Here is a 7,092-nt window from a genome sequence, read left to right as displayed (position 1 = left end):
TTCGATAGGAGTGAGTAAGGACCACGTACGAATCCAAGCTATATACTATATCCTTTGCAGGAAAACAAAGGCCCAGTTTCTTGAACTAACACATCCTGCAAAGCCACAGAATATATACTAGCTATATCCTTTGTATTATTTTCCATGCGTGCATATCATGGGTGTTTCTCCACTAACGCGAGAAATTCATCCTGCCGAGTGTGACAGAAATAAAGCACTATCTTGAGATATCTAGTCTCCACTCTGCAGAAAGCCTATATAAACGTGCTGCTAGCTCTGACTTGTTACTCCATGTCGTCCCATCCCTCACTTGTTAGCTCAATAGCCACTCCATCCTCATTTGCCCACATTTCTGGCGTTCTAGTATTGCTACTGTTAGTACTGCCACATGCCATCTCAGCTTCATCTCCAGCAACGACGAACCATGGCAACGACAGTGACACTGATCTTGCAGCATTGCTGGCTTTCAAAGGTAGGCTCTCCGATCCTGATGGTGTCCTTTCTAGCAACCGGACAAGCGGTGCATCGTTCTGCCACCGGGTCCGTGTCTCGTGCAGTCAGCGCAGGCAGCAAGTCACTGCTATTGAACTGCCAGGCGTACCACTCTATGGTTCGCTCGCTCCTCACATTGGTAACCTCTCCTTCCTCTCTATCCTAAATCTCAACAACACCAACCTCACCAGCTCAATTCCAGACGACCTGGGAAGATTGCACCGCCTAAAATTTCTATATCTTGGCTACAATGCCTGTCAGGTAGCATCCCTCCTAGCATAGGAAATTCCCTACGTCTTAACAATCTCTCGGGAACAATTCCAGCTGCATAACCTACACAATGTTGGCAAAATAAATCTCTATGCGAATCGCCTCACTGGCTCAATACCAACTAATTTATTCAACAATACTCATTTGTTAAGTCATTTGGACATAGGCAACAACAGCTTGATAGGACCAATACCATCTTGCATTGGCTCCTTGCCTATGCTGGAGTTCCTTAACCTACAAGTCAATCATCTTGCTGGCCCAGTGCCCCAGGCAATCTTCAACATGTCTAAGCTACATACCATGTCTTTTGTTTCCAACCTAAACCTAACTGGTCCTATCCCTAGCAATAAAAGTTTTAGTCTCCTGATGCTGGAAGTAATTGCCATCGCTGAAAACTATTTCACAGGTCAGATTCCATTAGGGTTTGTATCTTGTCGGTACCTCCAAGTTATTTCACTAGACACTAATTCATTTGGGGGTGTTGTGCCAACATGGCTAGGCAAGCTGACTAATCTCATATTCCTTTCCTTGAGTCAAAATGGCCTTGTCGGCACAATCCCTGTTGTACTTGGCAACCTCACTTCGCTAATGTCCCTAGACCTCGGAGAATGCAATCTGACCGGAGGCATTCCAGTAGAATTTGGACAGCTAGGTCAACTCTCGGGTTTGATTCTACATGATAATCAACTAATGGGATCTATTCCAGCTTCTCTCGGTAACCTATCAAAATTAGCATACCTGGGATTAGCATTTAATATGTTGGTTGGATCGGTACCTTCAACAATTGGAAACATGCACTCTTTGGTGCATATCGATATTGCACAAAACAGCCTACAAGGAGATCTCAACTTCTTGTCCATGTTCAATAATTTTAGAAGGCTCCAATATCTTAGCATCGCATCAAATAATTTCACTAGTTGTAACCTCCCTAACTATGTAGGAAATTTATCAGGCCAGCTGCAATATTTCAATGCATCGGGAATAAACTTAGTTGGTGAAATTCCACCTACGATTTCAAATTTAACCGGTCTCATTGTGCTAGATCTTTCAGAAAACCAACTGCATAGTGTAATTCCACAATCCATCATGAAAATGGAGAATCTACAAGAGCTTGACCTTTATGAAAATAACTTGCTAGGCACCATCCCATCTCCGATTACATTGCTAAAAAATCTAGAATTTTTGTTCCTCAATGATAATCAAGTCACTGGTTGCATACCAGATGGCATTGGTAACCTCAGCAAGTTGGTATACCTGGAATTAGCCGGTAACTGGTTATCATCCACTATACCGCCAAGTTTATTTCATCTGAAACAAATTAACTTCATGGATATCTCTACCAATCGTTTGGTTGGTAGCCTCCCGGATTCAATTGGACAACTCCAAATGATAGCCTACCTGAACCTATCACACAATTCTTTTTATAATTCAATTCCTCATTCTTTTGACAAGCTAGAAAGCATGGAAACTTTGGACCTATCCCATAATGATCTATCTGGTACCATCCCAGAGTACCTTACCAATTTTACCTACCTAACTAGCTTGAACCTCTCTTTCAATAAGCTACAAGGCCGCATACCAGAAGGAGGTGTCTTCTCAAACATCCGCCTACAATCCTTGATGGAGAACTCGGGGCTATGTGGTGCTTCAGCTTTAGGATTTTCACAGTGTCCAAGTAACACTACCCAAAGAACAAAAGACCACATGTTGAAAATTTTGCTCCCTACTATCATCATAGTAACTGGAGTTGTATCTTCATGCATATATGTAATAATCCGAAAGAATATCAAGAAGCAGCAAGGGATGGCAGTTTCTACAGGTATGGTTGACATGATCGGCCATCAGTTGGTTTCCTACCATGACCTCGTTCATGCCACTGAAAATTTTTGCGACAGCAACTTGTTGGGCTCTGGAAGCTTTGGAAAAGTTTTTAAGGGCCAACTACGCAATGGTGTGGTGGTTGCAATAAAAGTTCTTGACATGCATTTGGAACAAGCCATTAGAAGCTTCGATGCCGAGTGTGGTGTGCTACGCATGGCGCGACACCGCAATCTGATAAGGATCCTCAACACCTGCTCGAACCTTGATTTCAGAGCACTGGTGCTGCCATACATGTGCAGTGGTAGCTTAGAGACGCTCCTTCACTCCTCTGGAGCCACAAGGAACTTGGGGTTTCTAGAGAGGTTGGACATCATGATCGATGTGTCCATCACTAGTAGAAAAACACCTAATAGTCCCGGTTCGTAAGGGCCTTTAGTCCCGGTTCATGAACCGGGACTAATGGGTCATTACTAATACCTCCACCCATTAGTCCCGGTTCAAACCCGAACCGGGACCAATGTGCCTCCACGTGGCCTGTGCGCCGAGCCCAGTCAGGGGGCCTTTGGTCCCGGTTGGTGGCACCAACCGGGACCAAAAGTCCATGTTTTTTTAGAAAAGTGGCTACTTTAAGGGTTTTGGGGGTTATTTTTTAGCTAACTAATAGATAGAAGTGTCCTCTCTTATATCTTCGTCCTTGGTTTACCAACGCTGCTGCTATATATATTCATTTCACCCGCTGATATAATAACTCATGCAGGCTCGCATCATACATCATCATATATAATAACAAGTCCTACTAATCATGCATCATCATACAACTTCTACTCGTTATTAATAATAAGTCATACGATCATCATCCTCATACTCATCGAACCCAACCCTACATAATTGTTCTTTGCACATGATCATCCGTATCAGGTAGGACCTAAACACCCTTAAGGTAAAATAGCATAAAACAATATAGACCCTGACTCTCCATTATGAAGAATGACGATCATCCTGTCTCCAATTCTTGCCCTTCGCTGCTTTTTGCTTCCAAGAAGCTCCTTACGACTGTCCATACATTTTTTCCATTCTTTGATTGTCATGTCTCCACTTCTTTTAGAAACCCGGTATGGACAGTTGAGATTCGTAGGAAGACATGGTTGTATGTTCAAAACATGAAGGGTACCGTGTGTATACATCAGATGAGGCACACAATCATTCGGGATTATCTGTTGAAAAACATAGTAATAACTTCGTAGTTAGCAATGATGTACTAGTTTTAGAAGTGTGCAAAAAGATGCACGGATGTCGTAATAGTAAAAAATCTTACCAGGGTATCTCCATGGTAGTTACCGTAGTTCAACACGTGCACTAGTGGCACGTATTGACCATAATGTTGAGGAGTTTGATTGTAGATATTGTAATTCTCAAGATATTGTAATTCGAAGCCTTCGGTGTAGTAGGTTCTGTCTACCATCTTCTGCACATTCTTTGAAGAATGAAAATAAGGTGTCAATGGAAATAAGTTATCAACTATTTTGAAACAAACAATATAAATTACTCAATAACTATGCTAAGCTCACATGGGGGAAGAATTGGAGGTGTATCCACAAAGACGCAAATCGAAGGTCTCTCTTGCTCGATTGTAGGATCACCAAGATCCATGGTGACAAGCATACCCTCATCAAAACCATACATCTTGCAAAGTGCTTCCCAATTTTTGCAACCAACATGGGTTACACTCTGAGCATTGTACAGCTTGACTTGAAAATCCACACCATGATGGGTACTTAGGATAATTTTTTTGGTTTCCATACTTTCATGGTCTTCAAAACCCATCCTCTCCAAGACATAGCGTCTTGCAAAGCATGGGATAAGCTAGTCGAATTGAAAAAGATGAAAAATACACGTTAAAATAGTTGATATTGTGCTTAATTATGAAAAAAACTATTGTCGTCGTTGCGTACCGTATGAACATCGAAGGTCTCCTCGAGCTTAATGCTGAAGCGCCGATCTTCGTCCAGCTCAATGAACCTGTCGAACAGACCTCGGTCGTCGTGGCACCAATCGCACTCCCCCGGGCGGTTTTCGTCGTTCGAGTACGACATTTCCGGCCTATGTTCATAATTCAAATATTAAACTAGATCATTATTATTAATCACGGGTTGACTATCGGTGATGTACGTAGCTCCTCCTTTCATTCCCGAGTGCATTATTACACCAAATTGTCTAGCACACGGGAATGAAGAAGAACTTATCCAATATGAACATTCAATAAGCAAAACCAAATCATATAATAAGCAAAACCAAATCATAAAATAAAGTAGTATTCAAATGAGCATGCATTCAATAATTATAAGCAAAAGTACATCATCTCTTGGTGTCCGTACATCATCGAATATTATCACTAATATAGCATCACTAATACAACTAGAACCGTAGCGCCCGACGGGTATCGTCGCGGGCGGTGGACACTCAAAGATAAAGAACCATCACAGGATCATAGCTCCAGTGAGATCCCTAAAGAACCTGCCAGGTATTGTCGAACCTGCCCTCCAATGCAACCATGTAGCGACGGATGTGCTCGTCCTCCTCGTTGACACGGTGACGTACCACCTCCGCGGTGTCCGGAAGCCTCAGCACCGTCACTGGCCCACGCGACCGCCACCAAACAAGGATCGGGTCAACAACGGGCTGCCTCCTCACCAACCTACGTCCCCCGGAAGGTAGCACCTCCCAATACCAGCCCGGCGGAGCCCAGTTCCGAACATTGCCCTGATCAAGCAGGCCTCCACCGCCGAGTCGACGACGACGAGGATGCGGGATAGGCATCGCCGACGTCGATGCGGGAACTACTTCTATATATAGTTAAATAAAATAGTTTTATTAATTAAATCAACTATCTAGTTCAACTACTAAGCACTTACTATAAATAAATAAAGTAGTACTTACTAAAAACAAAGTAGCACTTACTATAAATAAATAAAGTACCACTTACTATAAATAAATAAAGTAGCACTTACTACAAACTACTTCTATATATAGTAAAATAAAGTAGCACTTAATATAAATAAAATAAAATACTACTTACTAAAAATAAACTATTATTTTTCTAACTAATTATATTAAACACTTTCTCTTCTTATTTTTTTTCCTTTTCCTAAATACTATGAACAAAAAAATCATTAAAATTCTATGAACAAAATTAATTACACAATCTAAATATCACCAAAAAAATCTATTAACAATAATATCACCAAACATGCATATTCAACAATAATATCATCAAAAAAATCTATTAACAGAAAAAAATCTAACACAATATGAACAAATTAATTACACAATCTAAATTAACATACTATGAACTACATATCTAAATTACTACACATCTAATCTAACAAAAAATCTATGAACTACAAAAAATCAAAAAAAAATCTAACAAAAATCATAAAAAGTTGCTCACGGCGAGGTCGACGGTGACGAAGACGGCGACGGCGAGGTGTGGCGCGGGGCGGCGACGGCGTCGGGGCGGCGCTGGCCGGGGCGGGGCGGCGACGGCGTCGGGACGGGGCGGGGTGGCGACGGCGTCGGGGCGGGGCGGCGACGGCGAGGTGGCGGCAGGGCACGGCGCGCGGCGTCGGGAGAGGAGGAGGATAGATCAAAGTGGGGATGCGGTTCTGAAATTTTCCTAAGTGCTACTTATATAGCAAAGGCTTTGATCCCGGTTCGTGGCACAAACCGGGACCAATGCCCCCTTTAGTCCCGGTTGGAGGCACGAACCGGGACCAAAGGCCTCTTTTCAGCAGCCCAAAGGGCGGGAAACAAAGACCTTTGGTCCCGGTTGGTGCCACCACCCGGGACTAAAGAGGGGCATTGGTCCTGGTTGGTGCCACCAACCGGGACTAAAGAGGGGCATTGGTCCCGGTTGGAGCCACCAACCGGTACCAATGGACCCGTCTAATTACTTATTTTTCTTCTGCAGCTGTTTTTTAGTTGATTCTTTCTGCAGCTGTTTTTTTAGTCCCGCCTCGCCAAGCGAGAGGCACTCGCAGCTGTTTATAAGCCCTGAGTGCAGAGACGATGAAGAAGAGTCTCAATGCTCACCTGCACGTTGGTTCGCTTCAAGCCATGAGGAATAGGGTAGACTACACGGAGCTATGTGCAGCGCAGTTTACACTATTCCGAAAGGCTCGGAGCGAATTTACTAGCATTGCGCCTCTTTTTTTATTTTTAATGACTTATTGCCACTCAGAAAAAAATAGAAAAAAATAAATATAGCAGAAAAGAAAAAAAATATAAAAAACTACTCAGAAATAAATAGAAAAAAAAATAGTTGTGATTAACTTTACTAAAAAAATGAGCATAGATGCTTATTTTTAATGACTTATTACCACACAGAAAAAAATAGAAAAAAATAAATATAGCAGAAAAGAAAAAAAACTATATAAAAAACTACTCAGAAATAAATAGAAGAAAAAATAGTTGTGATTAACTTTACTAAAAAAATGAGCATAGATGCTTATT

At 42.1% G+C, this 7,092-nt stretch overlaps 1 pseudogene; it reads left to right on the top strand.

The window, feature by feature from the left end:
* The first annotated feature begins 291 nt into the window (after positions 1-291).
* LOC119310764 overlaps positions 292-7,092 on the top strand; it is an 8,484-nt pseudogene continuing 1,683 nt past the window's right edge.

The sequence above is a fragment of the Triticum dicoccoides genome, chromosome 5B (assembly GCF_002162155.2).
Source record: "Triticum dicoccoides isolate Atlit2015 ecotype Zavitan chromosome 5B, WEW_v2.0, whole genome shotgun sequence".
NCBI classification, from domain to species: Eukaryota; Viridiplantae; Streptophyta; class Magnoliopsida; order Poales; family Poaceae; genus Triticum; species Triticum dicoccoides.
The sequence above is the reverse complement of the archived record's forward strand: the minus strand, read 5'-3'. Positions and strand labels throughout refer to the sequence as shown.